Source organism: Physella acuta, unplaced genomic scaffold, assembly GCF_028476545.2.
Source record: "Physella acuta isolate Inbredline_101_S28 unplaced genomic scaffold, ASM2847654v3 ptg000085l, whole genome shotgun sequence".
Classification (NCBI taxonomy): Eukaryota; Metazoa; Mollusca; class Gastropoda; family Physidae; genus Physella; species Physella acuta.
In genome coordinates, this window is record NW_026731605.1 from 1,306 (window position 1) to 19,398 (window position 18,093).

At 38.9% G+C, this 18,093-nt stretch overlaps 1 pseudogene; it reads right to left on the reverse strand.

The window, feature by feature from the left end:
* Positions 1–436: 436 nt before the first annotated feature.
* Positions 437–10,443, reverse strand: LOC131958315 (clumping factor A-like; annotated as a pseudogene).
* Positions 10,444–18,093: the final 7,650 nt, after the last annotated feature.

Below are 18,093 nucleotides of genomic sequence, written 5' to 3' on the forward strand. Positions count from 1 at the left end.
ACCTGGGACATCTTAGGTGAAAGTTAGGGTCGACCTGATGGGACATTAGTACCTGGGGCATTTTAGGTGAAAGTTAGGGTCGACCTAATGGGACATTAGTACCTGGGACATCTTAGGTGAAAGTTAGGGTCGACCTGATGGGACATTAGTACCTGGGACATCTTAGGTGAAAGTTAGGGTCGACCTCATGGGACATTGGTATATATATATATATATATATATATATATATATATATATATATATATATATATATATATATATATATATATATATATATATATATATATATATATAACTAGTGTAGTTACTAAAGACGATTGATAAGAACGCAATACAGTCTGTCAAGTAAGACACGATCAAGGCCAAACTGGGCTGATGCAACGGATGCAGGTGGTGTGACAGAAATAGAAACAAAAGTCTAATAAAGACTAGTACAAGACAACTGCGTAGTAGTTGGGAGGCGAGATAATCGGACTGAACATAGCTATGATGCAACGGATAGAACCGATTACGATTACGAATACGAGGGGATATAATAGGAAGGCGACTGGTAGTAAGGGACAGTTGAGAACAGTTGTGGAAGCCTGAACTGTAGATACGTGTTTCCATTCGAGAGAATAAGGTTTGAAGCCTGAACCATGGACACGTGTATTCTGATATGAGAGAACTAGTGAGGACAGTGGGGGTCAGTTGGTTCATTGTATTCTTGTGGAACATTGATGCATTGCTATGTGGAGCATTTCTATTGATTCATTTAATAAAGAGATAAATGTAAACCTGCACTTCCGAGTATCTATATTGTGGTCGATGTTGTGTGCTGGTCAAAGATAGCACAAGTAAATACACTCGGTAACAATCACATATATATATATATATATATATATATATATATATATATATATATATATATATATATATATATATATATATATATATATATATATATATATATATATATATATATATATATATATATATATATATATATATATATATATATATATATATATATATATATATATATATATATATATATATATATATATATATATATATATATATGTATGTATAACTGTAAGTCAAAAATGTGTTCTGTATTTTTCACACGAAACCTATCCTGTCACCTCGGACACAATATGACGTCAAATGACGCAGAATGACGTAGTATGACGTAGTATGACGTATTAACATTAGCCGGTCGTTTCACTCCTCTTTAAAAAAAAAGACTTAAAACTAGATTGCATGATTGATTTCAAATGTTCCTTCTATTGCCAATCTTTCAATCCACTGACCCCCGAAGTGCCACCCCCCCACCCCTCCCCTCCCACGCATGGTGTCAGCACTGCTCACGATTCACGGTCCGATGATTTCAGGGCGGGGTTTGGTCGTTCCCTCTGCTGGGTTGATGACGTCACGAAAACAACAAACCCCCGATAATGTTCTCATGGCACTTTGTAGCAAGCAACAGTCGTAACAAAAGTTGGATGAACTTAGGGCGAAAAACAACGAAACAATAGTCTAAATATAGCTAGATCCATGTTAGGGTCTGAGGTGGGATGGCGCTTTGATTTGCTTAATTGGTCTGATGGGCTGATTAAACTAAAATAACATGCATTCTTGTGGGTTTGTAAAAATAGTTTTGTCAGGTTATTTTAAAACTTTTGTTTTACTTACTTTCAAGCACTCAATGGTCTGGACAAAAATCCCTACATTGACATAATTAAAAATATCAATATATATCTTAAAATTTTGTATTATAAACATACTGTTCAAACACCTGTACGGCATATGAGTAACGTAGAAAGACAAGTTATGAATTTACTTTCTAGTTGAGGATTTTATGGAGGAAGTAATTAAATGCCATTTTTTTTTTCCAAAATATAAGGTAAGATCTGCTAAAAATTAGCTTACCATCCCCTTACCTGTGGGTCATAGAAAATGTACCCAAATGAAGGATTTAAGAGAACAGTTTACAAAATACTAGGTTTTTCCATATCATTTTAAAACCCTCGAAACGGATTTCTCAAAACGAATAAATTACACTCCGGTACTATACCCACATAGAGCTTCATTTGTTCCACATAGTTCACCACTCCCATACCAACCCACCACCCTCACCGCAGCCCCCACCCCCCACCACACCAAGTCTTTACCCACAAATACCAAGGCAAATGTCAAGGCAAGCTTTTATTCCAAGACTCTAGCAAAATGTCTTTTTCTGAAAAATATATTTAAAAAAAATCTTAGCCAGTCTAAAGTTCATCCACAATATGGTAGTCACTTACATGATCGACTGTTATATTACCGACTGTTACATGGCCGACCGTTATATGGCCGACCGTTATATGGCCGACCGTTATATGGCCGACTGTTATATGGCCGACTATTATATGACCGACCGTTACATGACCTACTGTTATATGGCCGACCGTAATATGGCCGACTGTTATATGGTCGACTGTTAAACGGCCGTTTTTTTTAAAACTGTTGATGAAATAGCGTTAGACTGATGCAATAATTGACAAAATACAGATCATTGCACCCATCTACCATCCCACCCATCTACCATCCCAGCCATCTAACATCCCACCCATCTAACATTCCACCCATCTACCATCCCACCCATCTACCATCCCACCCATCTACCATCCCACCCATATCCTAGTGCTGACATCAAACTCTCCATCAGTCAAACCCTCCCCCCATCAACCCCACCCCATCTCCCACCTCACAGCTAACCACACCCCATCACAATACCTCATCCCACCACCTCAACACCACACCCCACAACCCCACATCGAACTAATCGATACTTGACATTTCAAAAATTTATTTATTGTTTTCCCCATCTAGCTGACTTTATCCTGATCTCGATTATGTCAATACTCTTCGATTCCGACATCCTGAAATCGTAAATTTAAAACAGTACGTTAGGTGTAATCGATTTCGCTGTACCGTCCGTCCTTGCCTTCTCTCCCCTCAACTGAACCGTGTGTGTTTAGGTGCATCTATTGTCGGCGGTACATTCGTATTCAAATATATTCAGATCAAACAGACTGTCCAAAAATAAAAGAACTTACCCTAAGGTAAGAGTCGGACAAAAATATTTGAGTCACATACCATCCGCCATGTTGGATCAATGTTGGACGTAAACTTTGTGAGTTTAGTGCCCTTTGTCTAAGCGTTCATTAATTATGAAAGGTTGTATTCATTCGCAGTCTGCAGCCGAGCTGAACGGAGCATTTATAAAGTTGGTGGCAAAAAATATTCAAGGATGGTCCGTGTCTGAAAATAGATACTAAAAATACAGGACAAAATGGCGGCTTCAGGACAAAATGGCGGCTACTGCGTCTGTACGAGCGAGGTGGGTCCGTGTTCTTTGATATTTTTAAATAGAAGTTTTTAAATCCCAGTTCTTCAAAGTATTACAACTCTGTTCTTACTTTTTATGATCTACTGACCAACTTGCATTAATAGATAATTTTATTAGCAACAAGTCATGCCCCTTCTCGCAAAATACATCGGATTTAATCTAATTTCAAAAATATTTTTAAAAACATTTGTTTCTGTGCTTGTTGGATTCTGTCTTCCGTGTTTTGAAAAAAAAAGATGTGCTTGCGTTTGGCGGAAACTACCTGTTTTATTAAAAAACCCAATACCCAGATTTTTTGAGCGATTGAAACATTTATTACCGTAAAATTATGCCGTAGACACTTCATCAATCGTGGTTGGTGAATTGATTTGTACTTCATTTGCCGGGTCGGTGGGGGATCGACCGGCCATTACAGGGGAACAATCGTGTAGGTAAAAAACAAAGGAACCATTTAAATACAACAATTTCAGAGACTAAAGAAGATAATCAGCTGATTCATAAATCGCTCTAAATTTAAGACAATCATGACTTGAGCTCAAGTCATGACTTGAGCAGTCAACTGAAATGATTGATTGAAGTTTGTTTGAAATTCTTTTGAGTAAAAAAATATTATGGACTATTTTGCTCGAGTTTGTTATGTTGAATTTATTGTCAAGTTTTCACTTGAGGATGCTTTAGCTATAATTTAACGTTAACACCGAGGGCAAAACACTGCTATGTCTTTGTGTGTTGAATATAAACTCTAGCCATCTTTAATAATTCAAGATAAAAACAAAATTTCTTAGAGAAAACAATGTCTTTAATAAGTCTATACTTTTGTATGAGATCAATACACAAGGTTGGGCCTGAACTTATCGTAGCTTGTGTACTCAGTGACCTGGCTGTCTTTTCGTGTGTTTTTAGTTGTTGTAGCAAGTCGTCAGGGTTCGAAGGTAGTCTACAGACATGAGGGTCACATGACCCACGGGTCGGTAGAAGCTAACAGACCCAAGGGTCGCGTGACTCACGCGTTGGTAGAAGCTAACAGACCCAAGCGTCACATGACCCATAGGTCGGTAGAAGATAACAGACATAAGGGTCACTTGACCCACGGGTCGGTAGAAGCTACACTGACCTGAATCAGAGTTCTAGCAGAAGTTGAGGTAGAAAATGTAGTGGTACACACAGTAGATATTCACTGACACAATCAACAGTCATTGGCCTAATCAACATCTGATCTAATCAAGAGTATGTAATTAAGTTTAGGGTTCGGGTTAGGGAACGGTTTAGGTTTAGGTTTAGGTTTAGGTTTAGGTTCAGGTTTAGGTTCAGGTTTAGGTTCAGGTTTAGGTTAGGTTAACCTGACTTCCCACATCTTTGTTTACTGTCCTCCAGGTCACGTGTCTAGGTGTTTCTTTGTTTACCTTAGTTACCTCTGTGCCGGGTATTTGTAGTTGAGTACTTCTTGTGTCATGTTTTCGCGTGTTTCCTGAGTTCAAGGCCAATCTGATCGACACGTTCGTTTTCACACATTTTCTCAACAAAACGTCATCCGCCAACTGAAAAGGCAATATTTCCATAGTTTTTTTTTATTTAGATAAAAATAATCGCTCAAACATTTCTTTTCTAGCCTTCGACATTTCTAACTCATTGATTGAACTATGAACACAAACAAACATTTGTATCGAGGTATCGTTAAAAAACATTTTCCAGAAAAATCGTTAAAATGTCATCTTTACCCAAAACGGACGTCAAACAAAAAAAGAAATGTGACTTGAATGGTGGTACAACAGTTATGGTGCCGGGTAGGTTGTCTAAGATAGATGATGGACAGGGTGGAGGCTGAAAAGACGAGAGATTGACACGTGGATGACTCAGCACTCAATCTTGTCACGGCCTCAGGCGAGATGTGTCACGGCATCCGTTGTTCTTGCGGCAGCTACCAGACAGTTGTGACACCTTTGTTGTGATTGGGATATGGGAAGGTGATGGGAGGTGGGACAAGTATGGAGGAGTCAACAGGGGAATGAGAGTTGATGGAGGAGTCACCTGGGGAATGAGAGTTGATGGAGGGGACACTAGGGGAATGAGGGGTGATGGAGGCGTCACTAGGGGAATGAGAGGTGATGGAGGCGTCACCTGGGGAATGAGAGTTGGTGGAGGAGTCACTAGGGGAATGTGAGTTGGTGGAGGAATCACTAGGGGAATGAGAGTTGGTGGAGGAGTCACTAGGGGAATGAGAGTTGGTGGAGGAGTCACTAGGGGAATGTGAGTTGATGGAGGAGTCACTAGGGGAATGTGAGTTGGTGGAGGAGTCACTAGGGGAATGAGAGTTGGTGGAGGAGTCACTAGGGGAATGAGAGTTGGTGGAGGAGTCACTAGGGGAATGTGAGTTGATGGAGGAGTCACTAGGGGAATGTGAGTTGGTGGAGGAGTCACTAGGGGAATGAGAGTTGGTGGAGGAGTCACTAGGGGAATGAGAGTTGGTGGAGGAGTCACTAGGGGAATGTGAGTTGATGGAGGAGTCACTAGGGGAATGTGAGTTGGTGGAGGAGTCACTAGGGGAATGAGAGTTGGTGGAGGAGTCACTAGGGGAATGTGAGTTGATGGAGGAGTCACTAGGGGAATGTGAGTTGGTGGAGGAGTCACTAGGGGAATGAGAGTTGATGGAGGAGTCACTAGGGGAATGTGAGTTGGTGGAGGAGTCACTAGGGGAATGAGAGTTGATGGAGGAGTCACTAGGGGAATGAGAGTTGATGGAGGAGTCACCAGGGTAATGAGAGTTGGTGGAGGAGTCACTAGGGGAATGAGAGTTGGTGGAGGCGTCACATGGGGAATGAGAGTTGATGGAGGAGTCACCATGGGAATGAGAGTTGATGGAGGAATCACTAGGGGAATGAGAGTTGGTGGAGGAATCACTAGGGGAATGAGAGTTGGTGGAGGAATCACCTGGGGAATGAGAGTTGGTGGAGGAATCACTAGGGGAATGAGAGTTGGTGGAGGAGTCGCTAGGGGAATGAGAGTTGGTGGAGGAGTCACCTGGGTAATGAGAGTTGGTGGAGAAGTCACCTGGGGAATGAGAGTTGGTGGAGGAATCACCTGGGGAATGAGAGTTGGTGGAGGAGTCACCAGGGGAATGAGAGTTGGTGGAGGCGTCACATGGGGATGAGAGTTGATGGAAGAGTCACTAGGGGAATGACAGTTGATGGAGGAGTCACTAGGGGAATGAGAGTTGATGGAAGAGTCACTAGGGGAATGACAGTTGATGGAGGAGTCACTAGGGGAATGAGAGTTGGTGGAGGAGTCACCAGGAGAATGGGAGTAGATGTAAGAGTCACCAGAGGAATGAGAGTTGATGTGGGAGTCACCAGGGGAATGAGAGAGGTGATGGGAGCCGAAAGAGAGGCAGAAGAAGAAATAACGAGAAGGGAAATCTCAGTTCGCTAGATTGCAAAAATTTGGTTGGGATGCGGAATTTATTTAAAAAAATAAATTTAGGATACATTTAAAAGTAAATAAATTTAGAATATATTTTAAAATGAAAAAGCAAAACTAAACCCACTAGATATCACTGATGTGTTTACATTGAATATATTTTAATCAAAAGATAAATTAAATCGAAATTTAAAAAAAAAGGCGTTCATTCGCGAACGTGCGTGTCTATATCTATTAAGGATAAATTCATCAGACGCAACTTGCCAGGTATATTTTTTTTGTATGTAAAAACGGCGCTAGCAAATTACACCTCGCAAATCTATGTAGACGTGCTGATGCAAGCTTGATATGACCAGCATGAGGAATGTTTCCAGACTTCTCTGGAAGTTTCGAGAAGATTTGATGACCTGGGATGGTCTAGAGCAGTGGTTAGGAGGTTAAAGCTAGAATCAGGTGCTTTTTTGGTCTAGCGATATCAAGCATTGCTCGCAAAATAACGGAAATCAGTCGATCACACACTCCCCCCCCCCCCCCCGCGATACCTGACACCCACACACCACACCCTTTCATCAACCACTCACGCACTCCCCCCCCATGATACCTCACACCCACACACCACACCCCTTCATCAACCACTCACACCCCCCACGATACCTCACCACACCCACACACCACACCCCTTCATCGACCACCCACGAACAACCACCACCCACATATTTTCTATTGATACCAACACCAAATTCCACGCAACATTAACGGTAAAACGTCAACAGTACCACATTGTTCTTAAACCTTTAAACCGTCCTGATTTAACGAAATGACTTGCAATAAATACAACACTACACTTTAAGCTAAAATTAGCCCGCTATACTAGAACAATTATTGAATTTATATATATATATATATATATATATATATATATATATATATATATATATATATATATATATATATATATATATATATATATATATATATATATATATATATATATATATATATATGCATTGTTCCCCGCTACAATCATTTATTAGAGACAACGATACTTGATACATCAAATCAATTGGCCGCTTGTTAAAGTCAAATAAAGAATGGTTCTATTCTATTAGACAAACAGTCTATTAAAACCATCTTTTACAATTGAATGGCCGTATAATGAAATGTTAATAGCTCGCCGGCTACCAGAATGATGGCGTGTAAAATAAAGAACAAAGCTAAAATTAGGTTTCTTGAGTTGTGTTAGTGATCATCGACCAGTTGCGCCCCCTCACATCATAATGTATATATAGAATAACTGAGTTTTTTTTAGTCATCGGTGCGGTGTCTAAGTTTTATGTTCTAGAATTATAACCGCTTCATAGATGCAACGAAAAATATAGAATTTAGTATTTAAGATGAATAACTGGCTGTATTGGTAGAAAGGTCGTTCATAGGAGTTTTTCAATAGTAAGCGCCATAATTATGTACATGAATTTTGTATTTTGCGAACATTTTGTTTCCTTTTTAAGATCCTCCTTTGAATCATAAACATGATCAGGTTCGCGCAGACACAGAAACTGACCCAACTAGGAATAATTGACATCTGCCTTTGACCTAACTAGGAATTATTGACATCCATATGTGATTCGACTAGGTATTATCAACATCTAGCACCGACGCAGCTAAATATCATTGACACCTACCTCTGACATGGAAAATCATTGCGCACACGCACACGCACACACACACATACACACACAGACACGCACACACTCGCAGAGACACATGTATAAAACTATGCTTGTTTACAGTTAAACCGTCTATTTTTAAAATCCCGTCGATGAAACAGCAGTCGGCGATACTGGCTGTGGCTAACCGTCAGGTCGGCGAAACGTTACAAACTCCAGTTATCTCTAGATAGTGATCCATCACCCCACATTATGTCTGCACGCGCTAAAAAAAAAACTTAAAAAAAATATCACTATTTCTTCGTGGGATAAAATAAAATTAAAAAGTGGGTTAGAAATGCGAAAAATTTTAACTGTATAAAAAGATTACACTTACTTCCAGTAGACATAAATCATACTTGTATCTTTTTTTTTTTTGGCCTGGTATTGTATGGCATTAATCAAACATGACGCACAGCGAAAATAGACATTTTGCGTTTGATATTATCTATTTTTTTATATACAGGTTTTCTTCCAAGATTCTGAGATAAGCCCAGACTAAACATACAATATACATATCGTATAAATGACATAGCTATGACATTTAGCGTTTTATGGCGGATATGACGTATGTAACAATGAATGACATATTGCATTTTTGTTAGTATGTGTCATGAATGACATAAAGATAGTATGTGTATTTGTGTTAAGTGATTTATGAAGAAAGGGTTGCGACAATGAAATCGTGGTGACAGGCCTAATCCTAAACCAAAAGAACTAGCTGGATCTGGCTTTTTGTGACGATGTGTGACGGACGGGGTGGGGGGAGGTAAAAATAGTCCAAAAAGCGTGAAGTCATTTATGGATGACCCCTTAAACTTCTTCTTTCTTCTTCGTTCTTGATTATTAGTGTTGAAGGGGATCGAGATTTATCTGCCAGTGGGTTTGAACTCGAGACTTCGTTCGAATTTATCAACCATGAGCTTTTTGCCGACTCGACCACGCCTCCAACACAATTAAGCGTTACGTGTCAACTGTTTATGCGCCATTGAGGCCATTGACTCCGATTTCAGCCGGCAGCAGTTGTTTAATTTTGGAGTTATCTCTCTTAGAAGAGTGGCTGTCCCCAGCTAACGAGCCTCATCTGCCCGAGGGTTCGAACTCGTGGCTTTTCGGTTTAGCAACCATGAGCTTTACCGACTCGACCACGTCGACCCACACCCCCTAAATTAAAACAGCTGACTGTTGAAGGCTGATCTGGTAACAGGCTTAACCCAAGTCACTAACCAAGAGTGATACTATAACAATGGGTTTTTTTTTCAGGCATTTCTTCGGGGGATCACCGCCCCCCCCCCCCCCCCCCCAAAAAAAAAAAAAAACTTATGTAGAAAATATATACTTATACCAGTGTCCGCCCCCTGAAAAATGTAGTCCTCCCCGGAGAAAAAAAGTATGAAAGAAACACTGCCTACAACCCCTTTTTACGCGACCCCACATATAAAACACAATAAAACCACACTATTACGTATTAACAACTTTGTACAAAACACAATAAATCCGCTGCTTGTACTTTCCACTAAACTAAAAAAAAAAACATCCCTCCAAAACTGTAAAACCACACCTTAGCACACCCACCTATAAAACCACCTTACTGTGTACTATAAAAATCCCACTATGTACTTTCCAATGCAAAACGACCTACTTAGTACGACCACCTGTATTACAAATGAACACAAACAACAAAAATATATCAAGCAATCGATTACCTTCTCTCATCCCCCCACCTGTTTTTGCCCGCTTCCCATCAACTTCGCGGGAATCGCTCACAGCCAAGGAAACACGAGCCGCAGTTTTCTAAATTTTGGATAACCCAGACAAATTTTTTATAGAGTTCTTCTCTCACTCTGGAACTCTGGAACTGTCATGGGCGTCCCGTCACTCTCCCAGCACTGATAGGCATTGGGCCAGCACCCCAGTACAGGATCCCGTTCATAGGGTCGTCTTGTCATTTTATAGACACCTTATACAACATAGTCTAGACACGTACACCCTATCTTGTCTTTTTATAGACACTTTATACAACATAGTCTAGACACGTACACCCTATCTTGTCTTTTTATAGACACTTTATACAACATAGTCTAGACACGTACACCCTATCTTGTCTTTTTATAGACACCTTACACAACTTTGTCTAAACACATATATATCATCATGGTGTCCTTTTAACAAGTTGTAATTTAACTTGATACCCCGTGCTTAGTGCTTTTGTCAGCATTGGCGGAAACTTGCCAACGGAATTTGACCCATTCTAGCGTACCGAACAGAAATGAAAAACGTGGGTAGCGAATAATACAAGCGACCCACGCTTTAAATGTTAGTCATATAAAATAGTCTTACATAATTATGTATATTAATATATACTTTTTTTTATTTTCTACATTTAAGTGCATAAAAAAGATTATTGTTATAAACGTTGTATAACTTTTTATAGACACTTTATCTAGTTTCGTCCCGCAAGCGATGATGTTGTCTCTATTTAGACATTAATTACATTAAGCATAAGTTGTCTGAAAACTGTTTTTTTTTACCCTTGATTCTACAGCTTTCTTTAAATTAAAAAAAACTTAGTGATGTAGACTATAATTTTTGTAAAAAAATTCTACTTCCGGTGCTAACAAGGTGTAAACAATGCCTGCAACAATGTTGGATAATTTTTTGTAATTGGTCCAAAACATTCACTCATATTCCTCTACAGTCTCAAGCTTAGCTCACATAATAAAATAATTAACACAACTTCAGATATCAATCAACATAAATGTTGTGTTTAAACATGCGTTTAAAACACTCATTTAAAACGTGTGTTTAAAACATGTACAGAACATACGCCGGCAGGTGTGTTTAAGGTGTGATTAAGAAAATAGAACATTTTAAATTTGGTGTGTTTAACAAAATAGAACATTTTAAATTTGAAACTAAAATCGAAACATTAACTACGAAAAAAATTCCAAGCTAACGAGGGCTTGTAAATCCTGGCACCTAATCCTTAGCTCACGACTACCTGCCACCTAATCCTTAGCTCACGACTACCTGCCACCTAATCCTTAGCTCACGGCTAAGCTCTGATACGTCAAACACGACGTCGAGATTTACGCTGACACCTGTATAAGTGTTGGGTGTGGACCTGGGTCCTCATTACCTGGACAATCTACCTAATGGCACCAGGTAAAGGGGGGAACCGGCTGTAGAAATCTTCTGATGGGGCAGCAGCTTTCGTTTAGGACTTTTGGTATAGGACACATTGCATTGGACCTAAAAGCTAGGACACATTACATAGGACCTAAAGGATAGAACTCTTGGCATAGGACGAAACGGCTAGGACTCTTGGCATAGGCCCTAAAGGATAGTACTCTTGGCATAGGACCTAAAGGCTAGGGCTCTTGGCATAGGACGAAACGGCTAGGACTCTTGGCATAGGCCCTAAAGGATAGTACTCTTGGCATAGGACCTAAAGGCTAGGACTCTTGGCATAGGACCTAAAGGCTAGGACTCTTAGCATAGGACCTAATGGCTAGGGCTCTTGGCATAAGACCTAAAGGCTAGGACTCTTGGCATAGGACCTAATGGCTAGGGCTCTTGGCATAGGAAGTAAAGGCTAGGACTCTTGGCATAGGACATAAGATTTAGTTAGACCTCATGTCCTATGCTTTTAAGATACTCCAGTAGGACTCCCTGCATGTCCTTAAGAAACAACAGATTCTGTGTAGGACTTTCCGGATAACATAGGACTTAGATACTACAACAGATTTTGTTGAACAACTTAGATCTTAGATTGACTGCAGTGTTTCTTCCAGACTTTTTTCTCCGGGGGGGGGGCACTTGAAATCTTCGGGGGGGGGGGGGGGCGGTAAACTTTCTTCGGGGGGGGGGGGGCGGACACTGTTAAAAGTATATATTTTCTATATAAATTATATAAATTTCATTTCGTTCGGGGGGGCGGTAAAAATTTTTCGGGGGGGGGGGGGGGGGGGGGGGGGGGGGCGAAGCCCCCCCGAAGAGATGCCTGGAAGAAACTCTGATTGACTGGTACGCTGAGTTGCACATCGAGAAAGTTGAAGTAAAGTATGATTGGGGTTGATGCAATCAGACCATGTTTCCAGCAGTGTACCAACACATTTCAATGACGTCAGAGTGACGGCCAGCAGTGTACCAACACATTTTAATGACGTCAGAGTGACGGCGCCAGCTGGGCTGGAACTCAGGTCGCTACAGGAGAAAAAAAAATCGATCACTTCAGTCGTTATTTCGGGGTGTTTGTATTATATCTAATCCCAGTTAATCCATTCTAGACCAATCCTTGATCGGTGTTTGATGTGCCACACCGTTCAAATATTTAAACTGATCAATTGATAAAATACAAATCAATCAGATAAACCAACGTATCGAACCGAATAAACAGTTTCAACAGAAACACGTCCATTAAAAAAAAGTCAATATTGTCACTGATACAAAATCACAAGTATTTGTGTAAAGGTTGATGGTTTAGAGCGAGATTGAAGTTTGTTAAGGTTTGGGTTAGGCTTAAGATTCAATAACGGTTAAATATGAAAAATGAGGTAAAGTTTATATAGTAAAGAGCCATGTAGATCAAGCATTAATTTGATACTTATCTTCACTATTTTTGTGTGTGTAATGAAACGAAACGCATTCAGCGATTCAAAAAGCCGGATCCGGCTCCTTAGTCGGCCACTGGGCTAACCGGACTTGCAAAAGACCTACTACACAACGTCTTTTCAAGATTTAAACTATACTCAACACAATATAATCCAGCTTACAATTTTAGGGTTAGCTAAATTTAAAATGCCACGTGTTCTCCATCAAACTCCCCCCACCCCGCCTACTAAACCCCTCACCATTGATTCGCCTAAGTAGCAAAATCACGATAACGAGCGGAGCCATTTTTTTAAATAATCTAAAATTAAAAGATAACGTAAAACATTGATACATCGACAATATCCTTTTTTTTTCTTTCTGCGGCTGCGCACAAAGTCTAATGATGTCACGTGCCTAGAATTCTTGACTGCTCAGACTGTAAACACAAATATAAACACAATATCAACTCAACTAAGATATCTTGTTCGTTGCTGGAAATAAAAACCGAAAACAACCGAAAAACACCGCCGTGCCAACATGACTGAACGTAAACAATTTAAAAGGTGGATTGGAAAATTTGTGGCAAGGAAATTTTCATAATCTTTTTTATTAGCACTTTATAATTATTTTGGCAGCTCCAAAAATAGTTATTCTCCTAATCAGCGTTTAAACTTTCTAATAAATAAAGCTGTTTCTTTACTTGAGGGGTGGAACAGGAGCGGTGGGAAGGTCCAGGGTTGGGTAACGAGTACATAAGCTACAGTGTCGTTCATCGTGTAGGTTGGATTCGATCCAACCACATTTATTTGCTTGCACTGTTTATTTTATCGATGTAGAGATATGTGACTATTTTGGGACAGCCTTTCTAACATTATTTAGTGTTTATATGCGACTATTTTTAGGCCAACTGCTTTAATGCAAGGTAGTTTTGATTCTTTACATCATAATATTTTTAAAGAGGGATGGGACTAAACATGGTCGAGAGCTACAGCACTTGATTACTAGCCAGATTGTCTCGAGTTCCCATCGTTGTAGTTATGACTCTCACCACAAAAGTTTTATTTTCAAGGAGTGGGTCAGAGGTCAGAGTTCGTGGTTGAGTGGTGCTAGTCCACACGGCTTGTGTTCCGACCACGGTTCGAGTCCGTAGTGGCTCCCTGAGTCCACCCAGCTCTATTGTGTACCAGACCAAGTCGGTGTGATCGGTAGCTGGGTTGGACATAATGATTAACAAACTATCGTTTGGTGTAGCCTAAGTAGACCAGAGAAAAGTTAGCTACTTCAACTTCCCCATTAATCGTCATGTTTAAAATAATTATACGACGTTATATTTGGTAATGAAGCGGTCCATTGGAAGTTGCGACAGTACCATAAATCATTGCATTGCCTGCGCGAATTTTTTTCTACCCAATAGAAAATAGACCAAAAAAAAAACATCTCTCTAGAATATATTTCTGCCCAATAGAAAATAGACTAAAAGCATCTCTCTAGAACAGGGGTTCCCAACCTTTTTTTTTTTACTCTAGAGCACATTCTAAAATATCGGTAGGGTGGCGGGCACCACCTATTTTAAAATCGACAAACTCCTTCCAGAGGCGTAGCGACCCTTCCCGTCACCCGGGGACAAAACTTTCGATTTGCACCCCCCCCCTCAAACTTTCGATTTCCATCCCCTTCAACCTTTCAATAATGTTTATGAAAAAAATTCTGTCTCTGTCGAATAGTGAGAGGCGGGCACATACGAATCGTTCGGCGGGCGCCATGGCGCCCGCGGGCATAGGGTTGGGAACCCCTGCTCTAGAATATATTTCTACCCAATAAACAATGGACTATCCAACATTACTTCATCCATTGGAAAAATGACTAATTAATTCAAAATAGCATCTATTCAATCCATTATGCGAAATATTTTAAGTTGTTATTTTTTTATCCTCAAGTCTATTTCTATTCAATAATATCACTTTTGGGGGAGGGGGTGTTAAAATAGTTTGATAGTATTTAAAAAAAAGCTTTTGACTTCATTTAAAGAAAAAAAAAACAATCAGTTGAAAGAAGCAGAATGTACTGTAGTCTGATTGTATAAAACTCCAATGTCGACACATGAAAAACGAAGAAGAAGAAGATTTAAAACAATGTTTTAATTTGTTCTTTTCGAATGTTTGTACCAACACGTCGACGTAATATCACAAAGTCTTCAGTTTAATCCAACACAAATCTTTGCAGCTGTTTAAAAAATAGTGAGGAAGAAAAAGAGATTATCTAAAATAATGTGAATCCCATAATTTATTGACCTCTAAGTCACACAACTGCCAAAAAAATTCAATGAAAACAAAATTTGATGAACGTCGACAAAATGTGCACACATTCCTTTAATAGCTTCATATTTTAACTTTTTTTTTAAATCAAGAAGAAAATGACGTTGTTTGTAACGTATCTGTCCCTAAAACAGGATCAACCCTGACTGAAAACGAGCATGTCTTTCTAGGCACAACGCTTATAATAGCTCATACCTACCACGTCACTAACGGCATCGTGCCGAGTTATTGACAGACTTTAGCAAGATTGTTCGGATTGCTAAACATTATGTGTAACTACCGGATGTAGTTAAGGCGTGTTAACATATCAAATTGAAATACTGTCGGGTAAGTGCACGTTTCTATAAGTCCTCTAGTACTTTTACAAAAGTGCGGAGACAGTTTTCAACAATTTTATGTGCTCTTCACGGTGAGCATTTGGTGTCTATTTTTAGAAACATTTCGAAACACGTTATTGAAAGTAGAAGGAGGGCTATAAAGTACACGAAGGGCTAACAGTGCGAATCTACTTTACACGAACGTTTAATTGGGCAAATGTACCGTACTGTACCGTAAAAAGGGGCTACCAGGGCGAATGTACTTTACATGAAGGGCTAATAGTGCAAATGTACTGTACCGTAAAATGAGGGCTAACTAGACAAATGCGCTGTACAGTTTATGACCTAGTCACCTAACCCCGGCTTTGTTCTAGATTGGACATTGATTGACTTTAATCCTTGAATGTTGACCTATGGCCAAGACCAACATTTTTGTTTAACGCAAACGCTAATCCTTCGTCTAAAGAAATCATTGCACCAAGGTGGACTCGACAGGATTAGCGTGAAGGGAGGCAAGTCTTGTAAACTCGGCACTTCCGGTTTCAGCAAATGTATTACACGAGAAGTGACGATATGAAGGACGCAGCCAGCGGCTAGTGGGGGACATCAATACAAGAACTACCAGCGGCTATAAGTATATATATATATATATATATATATATATATATATATATATATATATATATATATATATATATATATATATATATATATAATATATATATATATATATATATATATATATATATATATATATATATATATATATATATATATATATATATATATATATAATATATATATATATACTTATAGCCGCTGGTAGTTCTTATATATATATATATATATATATATATATATATATATATATATATATATATATATATATATATATATAAGTATTATATCAAATTTGCAGTTCTGTATCAACTTTTCAGCGATTTCTGGTAACCGGAAGTGGATCTTATTCTACTTTCAAATTTTCAAAAGCCTATAACGTGAGTACTGTTTCAGATAGATAAATGAAATTTCACATGTAAGTAAAAGATCTAATCCTCTGCCTACAGTCAAATTTTGAGTAATTTCCTTTGACCGGAATTAGTAATTTTACGCTATTTCCGCTATTTCCGATTTCCGGTTAATGGAAATCGCTGATAAGTTGATACAGAACTACAAATTTCATCAACCTAGCTGTAACGGTACTCAAGTTATCGTGTTCACGTACACTCGCAAACATACATTCAGACATACGGATAAAATTGCAAAACTATGTTTTTCAGACTCAATGAGGTGTTAAACGGCGAGATTTCTGAAAATCGATGTCGAGTTTTAGCACGATTACAATTCTTCTACACTTCGTATACGAGAAAATATTAATGATGGTTTTGTAATTTATCGAAATCGAGAATCACAAGGTATCAATTAATTGGTGATCCACGCCGTTATTAAATCAAGTATAGTACAAAAGTATAACGTTTTCATTTTATTTTTTTTAAATTTTTTTAATTTTGGGATTATCTTAATCAATAAAGTTGACACAACAGTATCAAAACTTATTTTTTTGCCTTTATTAAATAAAATAACAAATCAGCGATTGACTTTTAATATTTTGTTTTATTCGCCGATTTCTTTTGACTATTGTTTTAGGATTTAATTGTATATTGTCTCCCTTGTCTTTTTATTTTATAAATAGTCGTTTGTTATACAATAAAACCAAAACCTGGACAGATCCTCACCTTCATAAATACTATTACAGTGGTATCTCTACATACGATTTCCCAGACACTAGTCATTTTCGAGATACGAGTTGTCGAGCGAGCTAAAATTTGCTTCGACATACGAACAAAATTTGAGATTCAGGTTACCGGATTAGCGGGTTTTAGTTCGCGGAAGAAAAAAAAACACCTCATAAGTGACAACTGATCGTACATCGGAGTTATTCAACGACACTTACGGAACCCATTTCCGTAACATTCGGATATGGAGGAAAAACAAACACAGGTTTACTTTAGGGCCTGCATGGAAAAATGGGGAAAGTGGGGAAGTGGTGGCGAGAAAAAACAAAAGACCAGCGATGAGAAAAGCAGCGACGAAAGTTCCGCGAAAGTAACAAAATATTATACAGCTATATTTAGGGTCAATCATGTTCTTTGAATTCTAAAGTTAAGTTAGATTAGGGGTTTAAGGTGTGGCCTTCATAGCGTAACGAGTAAGTGGATTAAAGTGACCAAAAGAGATTAGCATTAACATTGAGTGCAGGCTCTGCGTAAAGTCGGTAAAGCTCTTGGTTGCTAAACCGAAAAGTCACGAGTTCGAACCCCCTGGCAGATGAGGCTTGTAGTTTGTTCTTGGAAGCAAATCCAAAAAGAACAGG